Source organism: Hyperolius riggenbachi, chromosome 5 (genome assembly GCF_040937935.1).
Source record: "Hyperolius riggenbachi isolate aHypRig1 chromosome 5, aHypRig1.pri, whole genome shotgun sequence".
Lineage (NCBI taxonomy): Eukaryota > Metazoa > Chordata > Amphibia > Anura > Hyperoliidae > Hyperolius > Hyperolius riggenbachi.
Window position 1 is genome coordinate 430439736 of NC_090650.1, and position 23083 is coordinate 430462818.

The following is a 23083-nucleotide window of genomic DNA, read 5'->3' on the forward strand; positions in this document are numbered from 1 at the left end:
CACACCCGCCGCCCACCTCCTCCACCATCACCGCTCCACACCATGGTATGTTAACTATCTTGACTACTACATAGAGTCCTATGTGATGTTTATCTTCACTGCTGCAATAAAACACGGATGTTTCAAGACGGAAGGTGCACGCATTTCTTTTCTTCATCACAATGATTTGATTCTTCTGTCCCTACTACGCAGCGGAGCACACGTCTTACAAGTGGTCAGCAGCAAGGACCGAGTTGAAGACGGTGAGAGTGATTTTGCTTTTTTCTATCCCTTCCACTAGACCCATGAATAGGAGTGCCGAACCATCTTTTCCTTCTACCATAGTAACTAATGCATTTGATTGGTTTATTTCCAAGCTGCATACATTTGCATAAACATTTACATAAAATTAGCATATTCGTCACACACACGCGCGTCAGTGCTATATGCAGAAGTCACGTGGGACAAGAATGGGGAAGCAGAAGGAGCTAGCTAGACACTTGGCGGCAGCTGGACAGGTGAGATATTTTAACCCCCTTGGCGTTATGATTCTTTCTGGATTTTAGGGTCTAAAATAGGTGCAATTTTTTTGCACCCTTTCAGACCCTAAAGCCTGGAAAGAAATCCTGCTGCCAGTGAGATCTGCAGCAGTTCTGCAATCACTCACCTCCCTGGCACCAGCGCTGCAGTTTTCCCTCCATCCTCCGGGTGGTGCTGCAACTCTAAAGTGAGATTGCCGGCTGTCGTCATGACGACAGCTGGTGATCTAACCAGGCGGAAGCAGAGGAGCGGAAGATGAATGGCGGCCGATGTCGGGATCCCCTGGGAGGTGAGTCAGAACGCCCGCTGTGCGCATTGCTCTGCACACAGCCTCCGGCGGCTCCCACGAGCACAGGTCGGGATTACCGCTTTTGAGCTGCTGTTTTCCGCCCGACCCTAGTTCGGAAATACCGCCAAGGAGGTTAATGTGTGGGTGCGGGGCAGGGGAGGCACATTAACATTTGTGTTACCGCCAGGTCTGCCACTTTACCAATTGATCATGTCAGCATGAGGTTTTCCAGCCTGTGTGATTGATACCTTCAGCTGTTTTTGCCCTTAAATGGGTTGAATCTTCAATCGGGCATGCTTGTCACGACTGGTCGTCGGATGGTTGATCAACCGCAAAATCACATGATGTATAGCCACCTTAATCCTCTCCACACCTCTATTCAAAACTAAAATAAAACTTTTTGGCCAGATCTCCCCTTTAAGGGGCTCTCTATCTAATTTTAATCAAATTGGGCATAAAGTCGTTTTGAAAAAAAAAAAAACATTTTGGCAAAATAAAATAAAAAACTGCCTGGTGCACCACTTCACAAATCCAGGTGTCATCCTCAGAAACTCCCACATTCCTGCACTGTCCACCCCCCCCCCCCCGTCAGTTTGAAGCCACACCCCCTTCAGTAATGATAGGCCAGTAACTGTACATGCCCAAGCTAACTCTTGTGGCTAAATTAGCTGCGGTTTCCGGTAAAATCTTGTCCGTATGCAAACCTTGTATAGTGACGTGCGGCTAATTTAACCACTTCAGCCTTCAGTCGTTTTTCCTCTTATGCATCCAAGCAATTTTCACCTCCAATTAATTCGCCAATAACTTTTTCATTAATTATCACAATGAATTGATCTATATCTTAATTTTTCCACCACCAATTAGGCTTTCTTTGGGTGGTACATTTTGCTAAGAATTATTTTTTTCTAAATGCATTTTAACAGGAATATTAAGAAAAAAATGGAAAAAAAATGCATTATTTCTCAGTTTTCAGCCATTATAGCTTTAAAATATTACATGCTACCATAATTAAAACCCACACATTTTATTTGCCCATTTGTCCCGGTTATTACACCATTTAAATTACGTCCCTATTACAAGGTATGGTGCCAATATTTTATTTGGAAATAAAGGTGCATTTTTTCAGTTTTGCATCCATCACCATTTACAAGCTTATAATTTCAAAAAATATTAGTAATATACCCTCTTGACATGCATATTAAAAAGAGTTCAGACCCTTAGGATAACTATTTGTGTTTTGTTTTTTTAATTGTAATTTTTATTAGTTAAAAATTGTATTTGGGTATTTTTTGGGTGAGGGAAGTAAACAGTTAATTTTAAATGTAATGTGTTTTGTGTGAAAAAAAATGTATGTGCATGTAGTTTAACTATTTGGCCACAAGATGGCCACAGTCATTTTTTTTTATTCCATCCTGAAAGAGAGCACTCTCACTTACAGGAAGTATAAGGAGGACATGATTTTTTTTTTTGTTCAGAAAGACCGCGGCTTTTCATAAAAAGCTGTCGGTCTTTCTATCGGGGACTGCAAATATGACAGAACCATGCAATATTATAAATAAAGCTATATAACTGAAAATAAAAATGAGACTTTTTGTGAGAAATCGCGGAAAAGCCGCCGCGTGCACTGGCGGCAAGGCGGCTGATTCCGCGTCCAGCGCGGCGGTTTGTCCGCAGCAGCAAGCGGCTGGTGTGGCTGGGTCTGTTAGTTCACACAGATTGAGGAATACGCGCACGCGCACGGAGAGGCAGAACCTTTATGGCAAACGTAGAGGGATCAGCTGACCAGGTTGGCCAGCTGACCTCAAAGGCAAGTGGCTATTGGTTGATCTCTGATGGGCAGCGCCGGAGAGCGCTGCTCTAAATATAGCCACTGCTGGCCAGTCTCAGGTTGTCTGCCGTTGCGAACACTTACGTGGAAGCACTCAGACCTTAGTCAGATCCCACAGTGTGTTAGAACCAGGAGGACCTGGGAATTCACACTGAGCCAGATTACTTCTGTGTATTATTGTGTTATACTTCAGACTAGTTCCAGGGTGTCGAGACCACGGACCTCACACCCAAGATTAGGAACTCTGTGTTATCATTCTGTTATACTTCAGACTAGTTCCAGGGTGTCGAGACCACGGACCTCACACCCAAGATTAGGAACTCTGTGTTATCATTCTGTTATACTTCAGACTAGTTCCAGGGTGTCGAGACCACAGACCTCACACCCAAGCCTAGGGATACTCTGTACCATCATATTATATTCCAGACTAGTTCCCGGGTGTAGAGACCACGGACCTCACACCCAAGACTAGGCATTGTTTGTATCTATTGACCTTTTGCATTCCTGACTATCCCTCTGCTTACTGATTCGGTACCTACGTATATCTGATTACTTGTTGCCAAACCCGGCCTGTCCTGCATACCAAATCAGTCTTCTGTCTTTGTACTTTATCTGTCTGTGTGTTGCCGACCTGGCTTGCCCTACCTCGAGAGCTATCTCTCTCTTGAAGTGATAGTCTCCAGACCTGCTAGTGACATCCGCCTTCAGGTGTCACTCACTTGCAGGTTCCTCCTACCTTCACCCTGGGACTCCGCCCACTGGGGGGTCTTAGGCTGCTGGAAGGTTGTTGTGCTTTCCTTAAGGCAGTATATCCCATACTGCCAGAGACCACCTGCTCCTCAGGTGGTCCTACTCAAAGTCATTACTGTTGCACCAAACACTCACACTATAAAGGTGTCCAGAGGTTAGTTATACTTGGATTATCGGTGATTCTGCAGATCATCAATAATCAGGTATAATCTGTATTCTTGGTGATACTGCAGATCACCAATAATCAGATTCTCTCTGTGTGCTGACACCGATCGTTACAGAACGGCAGACCCAAACCAAATGGACGCACTTATCAGCCGTCTGGATGCACTTACCACCTTGGTGGAAACTTTCATCCTAGTGCTGGACAGTCATCAGACCCAGATCAACGCTTTGTCTGGGACTGTACAAGTTTTTTAGACGGCTGTAAATGCAGTGCGATCTCCTCCAGGTACAGACTTACGTATGCCTGTGCCCGAAAGGTTTTCTGGCCACAGATATGACTTTCAGAACTTTAGAAATCGAGTGTTATCGTACTTTGAGTTGAGGCCTACTTTGTCAGGAACAAACGGGTAACATTCCTAAAGACCCTGCTGTCGGGTGATTCCCAAACGTGGGCATATAGCCTACATGCTGAGCATGAGGCGTTATCATCAGTTCAGGAATTTTTCAAAGCTATGGCTATAATTTATGATGACCCGGACATTGCCTCTACCGCTGAGCGGAAGCTCAAGTCGTTGCGGCAAGGCAAGGATCCGGTTGAAATTTACGCAGCTGAGTTCAGGAAATGGGCAGTTTCAGCTAGATGGGGGTCATTTGCACTTTTGGACTATTTTTTGTCAGGCTTGTCAGACGCAGTCTCTTATTTAATGCTGGGTCATCCTGATCCAAAGTCTATGGATGAGGCCATTTTGTTAGCAGTCAGGGTTGATCTTCGTCTACGTTACCAGAGACAGACTCTGGAGTAGGAACAGGGCAGTTTCTAGGCTAAAATGCACCCAGGGCGAGGGTGTAAAAATTGCGCCCCCCACGGAGCCAGGTATAGGTGCCCGCAGTATAGGTTAGCCAGGTCCAGTTGCACTCAGTATAGGTAGCCAGCTATAGGTTCCCGCTGGTATAGGTAGCCTCGCATAGGTGCCCCAGTATTGGTTAGCCAGGTAGGTGCCTCCAGTATAGGTAGCCAGTATAGTTGCCCCCAGCATAGGTTAGATAGGTAGTTGCCCCCAGTATAGGTTAGATGGGTAGGTGCCCCCAGTATAGGTTAGATGGGTAGGTGCCCAAGTATAGGTTAGATGAGTAGGTGCCCCCAGTATAGGTTAGATGAGTAGGTGCCCCCAGTATAAGCTAGATAGGTAGAAGCCCCAGGTATAGGTTAGATAGGTAGCTGCCCCCAGTGTAGGTTACATAGGTAGGTGCCCCAGTATAAGCTAGATAGGTAGGAGCCCCCAGTAAAGGTTAGATAGGTAGCTGCCCCTAGTATAGATTATATAGGTAGGTACTCCCATTATAGGTTAGATAGATAGGTAGGTGTCCTCCACCCCCACATAATGGAGGTCTTGGGTGGTAGTTACAATACCACCACAGACCCCCACTCAGTGCCGGTTGGCACTGACAGGCCAACAAACCTCCCTTAGTTAGTAAGCACCCCACCCCCAGTGGCACATGCAAATCCTCCCAAACCCCCTCAGCCAGAGAGAACCCCCCCCCCAAGTAATTGTGTCACAGCCACCCTAGAACCCCCCAAATGGCCCATACAGGTCCTCCAGATTTATATTTTTAATTCACTGAGAAACCAGCATGACTGACATAATTTATGAAACTGAAATAAAAAATACATGCAGCTCACAATGAAACAAAAGTTTTGCGTGCAATACTAGACAATACACTAAGTTGCACAGCATTACTTTAGGTAAGATTTCCATCTATTATTGTGTACAGCATTGTTTGTGTGAGACATGCATCCCTGCCTTGACTGTCAGGGCTCTGCATAATGTCACACACAGTAAGCAGAGGAATTATGTGCCATCTGCTCCTGGCTGCAGAGGTCATATACCTCCAGAGCAGACGACACAGTCTCACAGGAATTACACTGGAGATTTATACCTGGCTGGCTGGCTGGCTTGAAAACAAAAATAATGCTGACATCCTGGACAGAGCAGAACGCAGCTTTTTGTCCTGTTGCTGCTTCTGCCTGGTTTTCTTCACGGAGACAGAGGGGCGGGCTCGGTCGGCTGGCTGCCTTACTCTCATTGGCTGGAGAAAGGCACCAGCTGAAAAATGAGAGTTACTGATTGGAGGGCGGGAGGGAAGGGAGAGAAAAAAGAAGCCTTATGCTTCTCACACAGTGCAGCCGCCGGGGACCTGTCTGCTTATATCTGCTGTGCACACGTGTGCACAGAAAATAGTTTAAACACTGAGTGGCTCCCTAGCATTGTCCTCCATCCTGCGCCCACCTTCCTTCACCTGCTGGCCTGCGCTCAGTGCAGTCGCACGGCCCGCACGGTGGTAGAAACGGCCCTGAGTAGGAACAATGTGAGAGATGTTTCCTACGCCTCTCCTCCACCCGTTTCACCTCCATCAGAACCAATGCAGTTTGGTCGGTCAAAATTGTCCCGGGTGGAGCAGAATCGCAGAAAAACAGCACAGCTCTGTCTATACTGTGCAGAGGGGGTCACCGAGTGCAGAATTGTCCCAAGAAGTCGGGAAACGCTGCCGCCTAGGTGTAGTCGGAGGTAATACCCTAGGCGCGCAGGCTTTACCTCTAGACGATAAACGTTTGCTCCTCCCTTGTACTATTTCCTGGGGAGATCAAACAGTGGCCACTGAGGCTTTCTTAGATTCTGGCTCAGCAGCCAATTTTATGGAGTACGAATTTGCTAAGAAATTAGGGATTCCTATTTCCCCTTTGAAACAACAGATTCTGGTCACTGCAGTAGACGACTCTCCTCTGCAGAGCAACCACCCTCTATCTCATACCCCAGAGTTAAGGGTTACGATAGGGGTGTTGCACAATGAGAGTCTACAGTTTCTGGTTTTGCGAATGGCAACTTCCACAGTCATTCTTGGCATGCCATGGTTACAGCTTCACTCTCCTCAGATCAATTGGGCCTCAGGTCAGCTAACAAGTTGGTCTACCCATTGTCATCAGCATTGTTTAGCAAAGGTAACCTTGGGTAACACCAAGATTCAAGTGGAAGGTTTGCCGAGCCAGTATTCAGAATTTGCGGACGTGTTTAGTCCCAAGTCAGCTGATTAACGAAATGTTCAGAGAGGTATTGGGCAGATTCGTCTTGGTGTACTTAGACGATATACTGATCTTTTCATCCAACCTCTCAGAACACAGAAAACATGTTAGGTTTGTGCTACAGAAGTTGAGACAGAATATGCTGTATGCTAAACTGGAGAAATGCATTTTCGAAGTGACCTCTGTTGCCTTTCTGGGGTACATAATCTCGACCTCCGGTCCCTCTATGGACCCTGGAAAGGTTTCTGCTGTTTTGGAGTGGCCTCAGCCTGTGGGCCTGAAGGCACTTCAGAGATTCCTGGGGTTCGCCAACTACTACAGGAGGTTCATAAAGGGGTACTCCACGGTGATCTCACCTCTCACCAGTCTCACCAAGAAAGGGGCAGACACTCACCACTGGTCCCCTGAGGCCCATGCTGCTTTCTCCACTTTGAAGAAATTGTTCTGTTCTGCACCTATATTGAGACATGTAGATGTCACCTTTCCCTTTATCGTGGAGGTTGATGCCTCAGAGGTAGGGGTAGGGGCTGTGCTGTCTCAGCGTTCTGGTTTGCAGGGGGAACTTTACCCCTGTGCCTATTTTTCCTGTAAATTTTCACCCGCAGAGAAAAACTACGATATAGGCAACCAGGAACTTCTAGTTCTGGCCTTTGAAGAATGGCGTCATTGGCTAGAAGGGGCAGAACACACCATTACGGTATACACTGACCACAAAAATTTGGAGAACATTGAGGGCGCTAAGAGACTTAGCCCCCGACAGGCTGGTGGTCGTTATTCTTTTCAAGATTCAGATTTATAATCACGCATACCCCTGGTAGTAAGAACATCAAGGCAGATGCCTTATCCAGGTGTTTTGAGCCCGAGACAGCACAACCCTCAGCCCCTGAGACCATTATCCCGCAAAAAATGGTCCTGGCGGCCACTGAAACCTGGAAGGACTGGACTCTCACTTTGAGTCCATTTCAACAGGATGTTCCAGAGGGAAAGCCTGAGGGGGTGTTGTTTGTACCACTGTCTTTTCGCCTACAACTACTGCAGCTGTTTCATTCCCACAAGAATGCTGGGCATCCTGGGGCCACCAGAACTCAGGATCTACTTGCTAGATGTGCTTGGTGGCCGTCATTGGCAACAGACTGTAAAGAGTTTGTGAGAGAATGTGCAGTATGTGCCAGGAGCAAACCTTCCCGTCAGGCACCAGTTGGAACATTACAGTCCTTACCTGTTCCGAGTGAACCTTGGACCCATTTCCCATTTGTCCATGGATTTTGTGGGCGAACTCCCCAGGTCTGAGGGTATGACGGTCATTTGGGTGGCAGTCGATCATTTCAGTAAGATGGCTCACTTTGTCCCTCTGAAAGGACTCTCCTCGGCCCAGGAATTAGCTGATCTTTTCATCCAGCACATTTTCCGGCTGCATGGCATTCCGGAAAATATAGTGTCAGATCGGGGAGTCCAATTTGTATCTAAATTTTGAAGGGCGTTTTGCCATCAGTTAGACATGGAACTTTCGTTTTCATCAGGCTACCACCCACAGACCAATGGCCAGACCGAAAGAGTCAATCAATGCCTGGAACAGTTTCTGAGATGTTATGTTGCAGATGCACAAACTGACTAGGTTAAATTTTTGCCGTTTGCAGAATTTGCACACAAAATCTGAAAAGCTCCTCGTCAGGATTTTCCCCATTTCAGGTGGTGACAGGAAGGTCACCTAAGTTTGCCCCATTGCCAGTGGCTTCTACTCCGTTTCCAGCCCTGGATGATTAGCAGAAATCCCTGAAGCAAACCTGGGGAATAGTCAAAAGGAATTTGGGGAGGGCTTTTCAGAATCAGAAGAAGCAGGCGGACAAGAGACGTTCCATAGAATGGGAATTCTCTCCAGGGGACTTGGTCTGGGTGTCTACGCGACATTTGGCTTTGAAGCAGCTGTCACCCAAACTAGGCCCTAGATTTGTGGGTCCTTTTCCAGTGACCAGAAAGATCAATGATGTCACTTATCTCGTTGATCTCCCTACCAGCATGCACGGTGTGAGATCATTCCATGTGTCCTTGCTCAAGCCGGCAGTACACGTGGATTCCATCCCCCCCCCCCCCCCCCCCCGTGTTGATTGATGGCCAACCTGAGTATGAGGTTGAAAAGATTCTGGATTCACAGCTTGTGCAGAACTCAGTGCAGTATCTGGTGCACAGGAAGGGATATGGCATTGAGGAAAGAACCTGGGTGCCAGACTGTCGTATGAACGCAGAGAAATTAAAGAAATAATTCCATGACCTGCATCCTGGAAAGCCTGGTGGGAAGTGTCCGGAGACCACTCCTCGGGGGGGGGGGGAGGGGGTACTGTGAGAAACCGCGGAAAAGCCGCCGCGTGCACTGCGGCAAGGCGGCTGATTCTGCATCCAGCGCGGCGGTTTGTCCGCAGCAGCAAGCGCTGGTGTGGCTGGGTCTGTTAGTTCACACAGATTGAGGAATACGCGCGCGCGGAGAGGCAGAACCTTTATGGCAAACGTAGAGGGATCAGCTGACCAGGTTGGCCAGCTGACCTCAAAGGCAAGTGGCTATTGGTTGATCTCTGATGGGCGGCGCCGGAGAGCGCTGCTCTATATATAGTTACTGCTGGTCAGTCTCGGGTTGTCTGCCGTTGCGAACACTTACGTGGAAGCACTCAGACCTTAGTCAGATCCCACAGTGTGTTAGAACCAGGAGGACCTGGGAATTCACACTGAGCCAGATTACTTCTGTGTTATCTTTGTGTTATACTTCAGACTAGTTCCAGGGTGTCGAGACCACGGACCTCACACCCAAGATTAGGAACTCTGTGTTATCATTCTGTTATACTTCAGACTAGTTCCAGTGTGTTGAGACCACGGACCTCACACCCAAGATTAGGAACTCTGTGTTATCATTCTGTTATTGTAACGATTGTGGAATCGTCTCCGTGGTCAGCGCACCAGACGTGCGCTGACGCGGCGGATTTCCTCCACAAGCGTATTATTGCGGACACCCAGGCTAGGTGCTATGCACCCGCAGAGGGCAATTCCCACCGGCTGATGGCGCTGTGGAGTGCAGGCGAACACAGCCGCTGCACAGACACAGATGCCAAATGGGAATTGTACAGATCCGGGACAAGGTACAATCAGGCAGGGCTGGATAGCCCACAGGGAACAGAGCAAAAGGACAGAACCAATGTGTGCCCACCAAATTAGTCGCCACCCAGCGACGGCGAACACACAACGGCGGAAACGAAGTAGGAAACGTAATCGCAAGAATGGCGATTGCCAATAGCGACACAAGACTGAGCAGGACAGAGCACAAGGGTAGCAAAGGCACAGCAAATCATACAAAGAGAAAGATAAAGAAAATAACAAATGCTAGCTGAACGCGAACACCGCACTCATTCGCAACAGTGCACGCGTTCGTGCGCGGTCTCCGCGTGTTACGCAAAACAGAGACAAGCACGCCTAACTAACCAAAGACAGACAAACACGAAACAGAGAACAGAGCGCTTGCTTAACAGTTACCTCACCGAGCCTACAGCAAGCGTTTCAAATCAGACAAGACAGACACACGAAAACAGGGACAAGAGAGAGATAGGATCCACAGCACTAGCGAAAAGTGGCTAGCGCGATCCAGGTACAGAGTAGCAGAACAGAAGGATCCCCAGCGCTAGCGAAAAGTGGCTAGCGCGATCCCAGAAGACAGAACAGAAGGATCCCCAGCGCTAGCGAAAAGTAGCTAGCGCGATCCCAGAAGACAGAACAGAAGGATCACCAGCGCTAGCGAAAAGTAGCTAGCGCGATCCCAGGAGACAGAACAGAAGGATCACCAGCGCTAGCGAAAAGTAGCTAGCGCGATCCCAGGAGACAGAACAGAAGGATCACCAGCGCTAGCGAAAAGTAGCTAGCACGATCCCAGGAGACAGAACAGAAGGATCCAAACACACGGCAGACAGAACAGATGAGGTAGGCAGAAACAACCGCTGTTCCAACCTACACTCCAGACTCAATCAGAAGGATCCACAGCCGCTAACGCTAGGGCTTGTGCGATCCAAACACAAGACAGACGGAACAGGCAAAACAGATAATGCAATCCTAACTGCACTAGGGAACTGCCTAGTGCATCCCCACTAATTACACTAAGATAACTTCAACAAACGAGAATGGCTGACACTCCAGCAGTGTCCATCAGGAACAGACCATGGAAGGGAAATGTCCAGCCAAGCATTCTGGGAGCAGAATGCTTTTATAGTGCTAGTCATCAAAAGAAGGCAGGTAACGGATTTGCATGACTAATGTATGCAAATTCCTCAGCAACACAAGCTGCAGAACTGACAGAAAGTCTCTCTTAAAGAGACCTGCAGAATGCAGACGTGAACAGTGGTCAAAACGCTGCCTGTCTGCACAGGCAGCTGAGCAGATTCTCACAGTACCCCCCCTTCTAGGGTCGAATTCCAGACGACCCTCAAAACTGATATCTCCAAACCATTCTAACAGAAGACTCATGAAGGTCGGGGCAGCCCGACAAGGTCCAATTCCAGAGTCAGTCCACCCGAAACCGACCTCATCGGAAACAGAAGCCACCGAAACATGCCCATCAGTACTACCAGTCTCAGTATAACACCCATCAGGACTGTGAACGCCAGAGAAGAAGCCATCGACACCCTCCAGACAATACCCACCACCTTCCAAGGAGCGTCCGAAAATACCAAACCTGCCACAATACCTGTTCGAAGTGTCCCTTACAACACAAAAGCCACCGTTGATCTTATCCAGGGTACCAAGCAAAATCTCTCCCGGAATCTCCCAGAACCTTTTGAAGCTCCACAGAGATCCCAAGAGGGTAGAACAATCACCAGGCTCACATGGAGAATTACCAAGAACCCCCATGGAACCAATGACAATTCCGGATTCAGAATTACGAGGACACCCATCAAGATCAAGACTTTCAGGGACCACTTCTGGGCATGCAAGCAGGCAGGCCATATCAGAGCATGTCTCCACCGAGGAAGCATCTGAGTACGCTGGTAACCGAGGCACACTTGGGCTTTCTGGGTCACAGAGCACACTGGGGTACACCAGCACAGGAGAAACCTCAGGACATGTCGGGGAACTGCCAACCTCAGAGTCCGGCACGTCAAGACCAAAACCAGTACCGGGCAAAGAATCATCATGAGTGGAGGTCACAGGCACTGGACTTTCAGAAGAAGACTCGGATACAAATTCAGAAATTTCTGTGACAATAATATCATCATTGACTACACAGGCGTGAAGCTCCATCAGAGCTGAAAAGGTAGCCAGCAAGGCAGCAATGCCTACTGAAGTGGGCAACACCTCAGAAGGACTTGGGGGGCAGGAGACGTCTCCTACAAGTTCTGCACCCTTTGGGAGGAACTCGGAGATCTCCAGGAGGTCAGACAGGACCTCAGGAACATCCTTTTTCAAGTTTCCTAAGAAGGATTCTGAACTATCCATGTTACAGGGCAAGGCTTGAACTTTATTTTGTGAACCGGGCAGATGTCCCAGGGAAGGTTCCACCATAAACTGAGACTGAATTTCATCATCAGGACAGGGATACACAGAAATATCTAGTGAAACTAACTCTGGCTTTCTGAGTTTCGTTTCACTGCAGGGAAATTCCTCCATAGCAGTCAAACCAGACTGCAATTCCAAAATAGCAGAGAAACAGGTAACAATGGTTGCAATACCTAGACGAGCCTTTAGGGACACTGCAGGACATTTTAAACAAGGTAATATTGACTCATCCAGATTACTGAGTGGAGAGTCAGTACTTACTTCAGAATCAGACTCGCAAATGTCAATGCGAGTGGACATAATGTCTTTATTCATGATACAGGGCAGGCTCAGAGACACCTTCTCTGGACAGAGCAAAGGTGCTTCAGTATCAGGTTTACAAAACCAAAGTGCTGTCTCACTCTTAGACTCGGCTAACGATGTCGAATCCGGGGAGACAGAACGCAAAATTTGCGAATCCACAATCGCTTTAGGTTGCGAAACCGAACACTCCAAAGACAGGGATTCTGAGGTCTCCAGGCTGGATTGCTGGATCTCAGAAACGCCAGCTGACAATGTATCTTTACAAACGTCACCTGAATGACGTACACGTAATTCATTCAGAATCATTTTCCACATACAAATCAGCGGACTCACAAAGTCAAATTCACACCCCTCTTTTTCTCTTAAAGTGGAAGCATAACTTATACATGCTCTCAAGACAGATTCACTTCTGGCAATGTAGTACTCACAAAACGACTCTGAATCGTTCTCCAATTCATACACCAACGCTTCGAGCCGTTTTTTCTGGAACGGGGGCTCCCATTCACACCTGACTAGGTCTGAGCATTCATACTGAACAATGTTAGGGGAAGTTGTGACAACAACATGAGGAATCATATTAATTTTACTCTTGAAACTGCATCGTTTGGGAATTTTCCCCATAGCGAGATCATAGATGGAGGATCTTAAAGTAGTACTGAGAGAAGATCTGTTTTTACATGGCAAGGGATCCCACAAATCATTGACAAAGCTGACACACTCACGCCGATCACAATCGACAGGAACATCTGAGAAACCGGCATCAGATCGCACAGATTTAACCTCTAAACAAACGGGAGAAACTCCATCAGAATTCGCGCAGGTGTCCACAGTCGAGGCACACCCATTCATTTCAGGTCGCACAGTGTCCAAACTCACTTGCTTTACCCCAGAAAGACAGGAATAATCATGTGACAATGGTGTCTCTTTATTGGAAATAATTGGTTGGTGTGTGTGCAATTCGTCCAAAATAGTCTGCCACACATAAATCACCAGATCCACATCACACTCATCACATTCATCAGAATCGATCAAAAGGTACATAGAGTCGAGACAATCATTCAGGTCATCCGCGCTCTTTGCGATATAAAAATCGCAAAAGGCTTTCCAATCGAAATCAAACTCTTCCAACAAGGCCCCAATCTCCCATGAGGCAAATGGCGGTTCAAACAACCCAGTATCTAGGTAATCTCCATATGGGTTGGGGTCAGGAACGAGGACAGACTTTTTAACTGCTTTAATGTAGTGTGCGATCCTACCTATAATAGGATCCACATATGCCTTTGCCTCAGGCAATGACATCTGAACAAAATCGAAGGTTCCCTCTGCCCTGGGAATTTTGGTTGGGCTGGACATTCTGTAACGATTGTGGAATCGTCTCCGTGGTCAGCGCACCAGACGTGCGCTGACGCGGCGGATTTCCTCCACAAGCGTATTATTGCGGACACCCAGGCTAGGTGCTATGCACCCGCAGAGGGCAATTCCCACCGGCTGATGGCGCTGTGGAGTGCAGACGAACACAGCCGCTGCACAGACACAGATGCCAAATGGGAATTGTACAGATCCGGGACAAGGTACAATCAGGCAGGGCTGGATAGCCCACAGGGAACAGAGCAAAAGGACAGAACCAATGTGTGCCCACCAAACTAGTCGCCACCCAGCGACGGCGAACACACAACGGCGGAAACGAAGTAGGAAACGTAATCGCAAGAATGGCGATTGCCAATAGCGACACAAGACTGAGCAGGACAGAGCACAAGGGTAGCAAAGGCACAGCAAATCATACAAAGAGAAAGATAAAGAAAATAACAAATGCTAGCTGAACGCGAACACCGCACTCATTCGCAACAGTGCACGCGTTCGTGCGCGGTCTCCGCGTGTTACGCACAACAGAGACAAGCACGCCTAACTAACCAAAGACAGACAAACACGAAACAGAGAACGCGAGCGCTTGCTTAACAGTTACCTCACCGAGCCTACAGCAAGCGTTTCAAATCAGACAAGACAGACACACGAAAACAGGGACAAGAGAGAGATAGGATCCACAGCACTAGCGAAAAGTGGCTAGCGCGATCCAGGTACAGAGTAGCAGAACAGAAGGATCCCCAGCGCTAGCGAAAAGTGGCTAGCGCGATCCCAGAAGACAGAACAGAAGGATCCCCAGCGCTAGCGAAAAGTAGCTAGCGCGATCCCAGAAGACAGAACAGAAGGATCACCAGCGCTAGCGAAAAGTAGCTAGCGCGATCCCAGGAGACAGAACAGAAGGATCACCAGCGCTAGCGAAAAGTAGCTAGCGCGATCCCAGGAGACAGAACAGAAGGATCACCAGCGCTAGCGAAAAGTAGCTAGCACGATCCCAGGAGACAGAACAGAAGGATCCAAACACACGGCAGACAGAACAGATGAGGTAGGCAGAAACAACCGCTGTTCCAACCTACACTCCAGACTCAATCAGAAGGATCCACAGCCGCTAACGCTAGGGCTTGTGCGATCCAAACACAAGACAGACGGAACAGGCAAAACAGATAATGCAATCCTAACTGCACTAGGGAACTGCCTAGTGCATCCCCACTAATTACACTAAGATAACTTCAACAAACGAGAATGGCTGACACTCCAGCAGTGTCCATCAGGAACAGACCATGGAAGGGAAATGTCCAGCCAAGCATTCTGGGAGCAGAATGCTTTTATAGTGCTAGTCATCAAAAGAAGGCAGGTAACGGATTTGCATGACTAATGTATGCAAATTCCTCAGCAACACAAGCTGCAGAACTGACAGAAAGTCTCTCTTAAAGAGACCTGCAGAATGCAGACGTGAACAGTGGTCAAAACGCTGCCTGTCTGCACAGGCAGCTGAGCAGATTCTCACAGTTATACTTCAGACTAGTTCCAGGGTGTCGAGACCACAGACCTCGCACCCAAGTCTAGGGATACTCTGTACCATCATATTATATTCCAGACTTGTACCCGGGTGTAGAGACCACGGACCTCACACCCAAGACTAGGCATTGTTTGTATCTGTTATGACCTTTTGCATTCCTGACTATCCCTCTGCTTACTGATTCGGTACCTACGTATATCTGATTACCTGTTGCCAAACCCGGCCTGTCCTGCATACCGAATCAGTCTTCTGTCTTTGTACTTTATCTGTCTGTGTGTTGCCGACCTGGCTTGCCCGACCTCGAGAGCTATCTCTCTCTTTAAGTGATAGTCTCCAGACCTGCTAGTGACATCCGCCTTCAGGTGTCACTCACTTGCAGGTTCCTCCTACCTTCACCCTGCGACTCCGCCCACTGGGGGGTCTCAGGCTGCTGGAAGGTTGTTGTGCTTTCCTTAAGGGAGTATATCCCATACTGCCAGAGACCACCTGCTCCTCAGGTGGTCCTACTTAGTGTTGGGCGAACAGTGTTCGCCACTGTTCGGGTTCTGCAGAACATCACCCTGTTCGGGTGATGTTCGAGTTCGGCCGAACACCTGACGGTGCTCGGCCAAACCGTTCGGCCATATGGCCGAACTAAGAGCGCATGGCCGAACGTTCCCCGAACGTTCGGCTAGCGCTGTGATTGGCCGAACGGGTCACGTGGTTCGGACCCGAACGCGCTCTGATTGGCCGAACGGTCACGTGGTTCGGGTAAATAAATACCCGAACCACGTCATATCTCCGCCATTTGTCTGTGGGTTTAGCTTTGGGTAGGCAGGCAGGGTAGTTCGCGCTCCAGCCACGCTAGCCAGGGTCCCCCCTGTCATTGTGTCACTGCTGGGAACAGTAGTACACCGCTTGCTCAGCCACACTATATAGCATTCTGTTTACTGCCACTCTGTGTACCTCGCTCAGCCACACTATATAGCATTCTGTTTACTGCCACTCTGTGTCTGCTGGGAATAGTAGTACACCGCTTGCTCAGCCACACTATATAGCATTCTGTTTACTGCCACTCTGTGTACCTCGCTCAGCCACACTATATAGCATTCTGTTTACTGCCACTCTGTGTCTGCTGGGAATAGTGGTACACCGCTCGCTCAGCCACACTATATAGCATTCTGTTCACTGTTCTGTGTCTGCTTGGAATAGTGGTACACCGCTCGCTCAGCCACACTATATAGCATTCTGTTTACTGTTCTGTGTCTGCTGGGAATAGTGGTACACCGCTCGCTCAGCCACACTATATAGCATTCTGTTTACTGTTCTGTGTCTGCTGGGAATAGTGGTACACCGCTCGCTCAGCCACACTATATAGCATTCTGTGCACTGTTCTGTGTCTGCTGGGAATAGTGGTACACCGCTCGCTCAGCCACACTATATAGCATTCTGTTCACTGTTCTGTGTCTGCTGGGAATAGTGGTACACCGCTCGCTCAGCCACACTATATAGCATTCTGTTTACTGTTCTGTGTCTGCTGGGAATAGTGGTACACCGCTCGCTCATCCACACTATATAGCATTCTGTTCACTGTTCTGTGTCTGCTGGGAATAGTGGTACACCGCCCGCTCAGCCACACTATATAGCATTCTGTTCACTGTTCTGTGTCTGCTGGGAATAGTGGTACACCGCTCGCTCAGCCACACTATATAGCATTCTGTTCACTGTTCTGTGTCTGCTGGGAACAGTAGTACACCGCTCGCTCAGCCAGAGTATATAGCATTGTGTTTACTGCCACTCTGTGTACACCGCTCAGCCAGACTATATACCATTGTTTACTGCCACTCTGATTCTGCTGGGAACAGTAGTACACCGCTCGCTCAGCCAGACTATATAGCATTGTGTTTACTGCCACTCTGTGTACACCGCTCAGCCAGACTATATACCATTGTTTACTGACACTCTGTGTACACCGCTCAGCCAGACTATATACCATTGTTTACTGAAACTCTGTGTACACCGCTCAGCCAGACTATATACCATTGTTTACTGCCACTCTGATTCTGCTGGGAACAGTAGTACACCGCTCGCTCAGCCAGACTATATACCATTGTTTACTGACACTATATAGCAGACTATATAGCATTGTGTGTACACCGCTCAGCCAGACTATATACCATTGTTTACTGACACTCTGTGTACACCGCTCAGCCAGACTATATACCATTGTTTACTGCCACTCTGATTCTGCTGGGAACAGTAGTACACCGCTCGCTCAGCCAGACTATATACCATTGTTTACTGACACTCTGTGTACACCGCTCAGCCAGACTATATACCATTGTTTACTGCCACTCTGATTCTGCTGGGAACAGTAGTACACCGCTCGCTCAGCCAGACTATATACCATTGTTTACTGACACTATATAGCAGACTATATAGCATTGTGTGTACACCGCTCAGCCAGACTATATACCATTGTTTACTGACACTCTGTGTACACCGCTCAGCCAGACTATATACCATTGTTTACTGCCACTCTGATTCTGCTGGGAACAGTAGTACACCGCTCGCTCAGCCAGACTATATACCATTGTTTACTGACACTCTGTGTACACCGCTCAGCCAGACTATATACCATTGTTTACTGCCACTCTGATTCTGCTGGGAACAGTAGTACACCGCTCGCTCAGCCAGACTATATACCATTGTTTACTGACACTCTGTGTACACCGCTCAGCCAGACTATATACCATTGTTTACTGCCACTCTGATTCTGCTGGGAACAGTAGTACACCGCTCGCTCAGCCAGACTATATACCATTGTTTACTGACACTATATAGCAGACTATATAGCATTGTGTGTACACCGCTCAGCCAGACTATATACCATTGTTTACTGCCACTCTGATTCTGCTGGGAACAGTAGTACACCGCTCGCTCAGCCAGACTATATAGCATTGTGTTTACTGCCACTCTGTGTACACCGCTCAGCCACACTATATAGCATTGCGTACTCTGCCAGTCAGTGTGTATATTGCTGGGATCAGTAATACTCCACTCACCGTCAACCACTATATGAGCTCAACATGAGTTCCCCAGAGACCTCCGCTGTGAGCAGCACTCCCAACAACAGCAACAGCCAACGCCCCACGCAAGCTATAACATCCACCCCAGCAGCCAGTGGTCAGCAGCAGTCCTCCCCGGAGGAGAACGTTGTGTCCATCAGTCCGTCGCCAGAGCGATTAATGAGGGCTGCCATTGAGGAGATGATGGGGCCTGATGTGGAGGAGGAGGTCTGGCTCAGGCCAGCATCCCAAGTTAATGTTGAGGACGATGAGGGGTCTGTGTCTGGGGATGTTGGGGTGGCAGAGGTGGTGGGTGGGTCAGACTCAGGAGAAGAGTTGTATGATGAGGATGATGATCGGGACCATCTGTATGTGCCTCAGAGTCCGACCCCGGAAAACATGTTGTATCGTGTGTTTAGGTACTAAAATCTGCGTTCCCTCCCAGTAGTGTTGGGCGAACAGTGTTTGCCACTGTTCGGGTTCTGCAGAACATCACCCTGTTCGGGGTGACTATATAGCAGACTATATAGCATTGTGTTTAATGCCACTCTGTGTACACGGCTCAGCCACACTATATAGCATTGTGTTTACTTCCACTCTGTGTCTGCTGGGAACAGTAGTACACCGCTCACCCGCCACTGTATAGCATTGTGCTCTGTGTCACTGCTGACAATAGTGGTACACCGCTCACCCACCACTGTATAGCATTTCTGTACTGCCACTGTACTGCTGCCAGTCAGCGTGTACTTTAAGGATAAGTGAAATGAGGAAGAAATCCGGTGAAAGAGGGAGGGGCAAGGGAAGAGGTGTTTCCCCTGACGGTTCACGTACAGGCCACAGGGGAGCACCCAAGAAAACCCACTCAATACTGCCCATGTTGTCCAGGACAACAACCCTCACAGATCCAAAAGAACAGGACCAGATAATTACTTGGATGACCTCTCAAGCGTCCAGCAGTGGGTTAAGCAGCACCAGCACATCACGCACGAGGTCCGAGTCCTCAGCCAGTTAAAGTCTGGGCTTTCTTTGAAGACTGCACTGAGGATGTTACCATGGCGATTTGCAAGGTGTGCAAGACCCGCCTGAGCAGGGGGAAAAGTATTAACAACCTCTCCACCACCAGCATGAGCCGCCACATTCTATCCAAACATCCCACTCTGTGGGCAAACGCGGCAGGACAGGGTACCACCAGCAACACTGCCTCCCTTGGGTTCACCAGACTCACCACCAGACCCGCCTCAGCAGCAGCAGTAGCCCAGCCATTGCGTGGTTCACAACATTCACAAACATCAGACGATGCTGACACTGTCACTTTCCGGACTAGTGCTCTTGAGGTCTCCCAGTGTTCATCAAACACAACAACCAACAGCCCTTCGGTGTGCAGCGCTACGGTTGAGTTGTCTGTCTCTGAGATGTTTGAGCACAAGAGGAAATTGCCAGCAAATGACCCCCGGGCCGTGGCAGTAACAGCCAGCCAGCATAGCCAAGCTTCTGGCCTGCGAAATGCTGCCATATCGAGTGGTGGAGACAAACAGCTTCAAGGGCATGATGTCAGTGGCCATCCCACGTTACGTTGTTCCCAGCCGCTACCACTTTGCGCGCTCTGCAGTGCCTGAGTTGCATGAGCACGTGGTCAGCTAAATAACCCGAAGCTTGAAGAATGCCGTTGCCTGCAAGGTTCACCTCACCACTGACACCTGGACGAGTGCGTTCGGCCAGGGTCGATACATCTCCCTTACCGCGCACTGGGTGAACCTTGTGGAGCCTGGCAGCGATTCCTCACCTGCTACGGCGCGGGTGTTGCCCACGCCGCAAACAGCTGGATAACAACAGCAGCACCTACCTCTCTGACTCCTTCTCCTCCAACGCATCTCAAAGCTGTACCTCATCCGGAAATGCTAACCCAGCACCAGCAGCAGTAGGATCGTGGAAGCAGTGCAGCACAGCTGTTGGCATGCGTCAGCAAGCGTTGCTGAAGCTGATCTGCCTTGGGGATAAGCAGCACACAGGGGAGGAAATTTGGAGGGGAATAAAGGAACAGACGGATTTGTGGCTGGCACCGCTGGACCTGAAACCGGGCATGAAGCTAGACACCTGGCACGAACTGGCAATGTACGCAATAGAGGTGCTGGCTTGCCCGGCAGCCAGCGTTATGTCGGAACGCTGTTTCAGTGCTGCCGGAGGCATCATCACAGATCGGCGTATCCGCCTCTCCACAGAAAATGCAGACCGTCTGACTCAAATTAAAATGAATCAATCCTGGATTGGAAACGACTACGCAACACTCCTGGACCCCAACCAAGTAACATGACCGATGAACATCTGGGATGGTTTAGCGTTTCCGGTCCCTGTTTATTGAACCTCTCATCTGTATTACATTTATGACTGCATGGCGGCAAAAAGCATTGCTGCTATATCCGCACGCTTTTTGTCCTCATGCAAGGCCTGGGTTGTTGTGTCTCACAAAGCGTGGCCTTCTCCTCCTGCGCCTCCTCCTGTTCCATCACGTGTGCTGCTGCTGCTGCTGCTGCTGCTGGGTTACCGTTGCCGCGTGGTCCCTGTTTATGGAACCTCTTATCTTTATTACATTTATGACTACATGGCGGTACAAAGCATGCTATCCGCACGCTTTTTGTCCTCATGCAAGGCCTGGGTTGTTGTGTCTCACAAAGCGTGGCCTTCTCCTCCTGCGCCTCCTCCTGTTCCATCACGTGTGCTGCTGCTGCTGCTGCTGCTGGGTTAGCGTTGCCGGTCCCTGTTTATGGAACCTCTTATCTTTATTACATTTATGACTACATGGCGGTACAAAGCATGCTATCCGCACGCTTTTTGTCCTCATGCAAGGCCTGGGTTGTTGTGTCTCACAAAGCGTGGCCTTCTCCTCCTGCGCCTCCTCCTGTTCCATCACGTGTGCTGCTGCTGCTGCTGCTGCTGGGTTAGCGTTGCCGCGTGGTCCCTGTTTATTGAACCTCTTATCTTTATTACATTTATGACTACATGGCGGTACAAAGCATGCTCTCCGCACGCTTTTTGTCCTCATGCAAGGCCTGGGTTGTTGTGTCTCACAAAGCGTGGCCTTCTCCTCCTGCGCCTCCTCCTGTTCCATCACGTGTGCTGCTGCTGGGTTAGCGTTGCCGCGTGGTCCCTGTTTATTGAACCACTTATCTTTATTACATTTATGACTGCATGGTGGTACAAAGCATGCTATCCGCACGCTTCTTGTCCTCATGCAAGGCCTGGGTTGTTGTGTCTCAAAGCGTGGCCTTCTCCTCCTGCGCCACCCTCCTCCTGTTCCATCACGTGTGCTGCTGCTGGGTTAGCATTACCGGTCCCTTTTCCTGGAACCTCTTATATGTATTACATTTATGACTGCATGCCGACAAAAAGCATGTTACCTGTGCAAAGAAAACAGACATTTCCCGCATTTAAAAGACAGTTTTCCCTTTGAAACTTTAAAATCGATTTTCTCAAAAACTATAAGCTCTTTTTGCTAAATTTTTTTTTCCTCTTGTACCCACTCCCAAGGTGCACATACCCTGTAAATTTGGGGTATGTAGCATGTAAGGAGGCTTTACAAAGCACAAAAGTTCGGGTCCCCATTGACTTCCATTATGTTCGGAGTTCGGGTCGAACACCCGAACATCGCGGACATGTTCGGCCTGTTCGGCCCGAACCCGAACATCTAGATGTTCGCCCAACACTAGTCCTACTCAAAGTCATTACTGTTGCACCAAACACTCACACTATAAAGGTGTCCAGAGGTTAGTTATACTTGGATTATCGGTGATTCTGCAGATCATCAATAATCAGGTATAATCTGTATTCTTGGAGATACTGCAGATCACCAATAATCAGATTCTCTCTGTGTGCTGACACCGATCGTTACACTTTTTTTTTCTACTTCTGTTCTATTCCTTATCCATACTACACATACAATATATTATATCATACTTTTTTTGTTTTTATTTTGCTTCAGTGTCACTTTAAGTACACATCAGCCCCTTGTTATTGCTAACTAGCCCCCGCGGTGTACTTTTGTTAAAGTTTTTGTGTACGTGTATCAGTATGTTACTTTGTATTGTTTGTGGGCATTCAGATTGGGAATCTTTTTTTCTTTTTTGCTACTTGAGATGTGCTCATACCAAATTATTTTTGAGGATTCTGGAGAATCTTAGATTCGGTGGGGAAGGGTGTTAGTGGGGTGGGGTGTGGTACGGATGGCTTACTTAGAAAACAAATTATGGAATGAGGCTGTAAATCTTTCCAAACTGATGATTTTAGAAGAGTGAAAAAAATTGTACAAAGGCATAAATTGCAAATGTCGCTTTTGTTTAATGCCCGATCTGATGACGCTCCGTGGGTTTTTCCTTTAAACGTCTCGAGTTAATCTCTAAACACAGACAACCACATAAAGGCTGGAACATCTTGAGATCATCAACATCATTTTCAGTTATTTATTTATATCTGTTTTTTGGTGACAGGCTTCAGATCCGGTTTATTTACAGCGTTTGATGGGGACGCGTTTGCGCCGCGCACGTCTGATTTCCCCCGGGTGCCGTTTGTAAGTGGGAATCTGAAACATGACGCGTGTTGTTTAGAATCTCAGCCTCCATTATTTAGTCGTTATTTCTTTTTTCCATCGCAGCCGACGCATCAATCACTCTCCCCCAAATTAATCTCTTTGTAACTTTATGCTCAA

The 23083-nt window shown here is 48.4% G+C and overlaps 1 protein-coding gene across 2 annotated transcripts in view; it reads right to left on the bottom strand.

Annotated features, from left to right (window-relative positions):
• COL22A1 (collagen type XXII alpha 1 chain) overlaps window positions 1-23083 on the bottom strand; it is a 483118-nt gene that overhangs the window by 251091 nt on the left and 208944 nt on the right. The gene's annotated exons all lie outside the window — the stretch shown is intronic.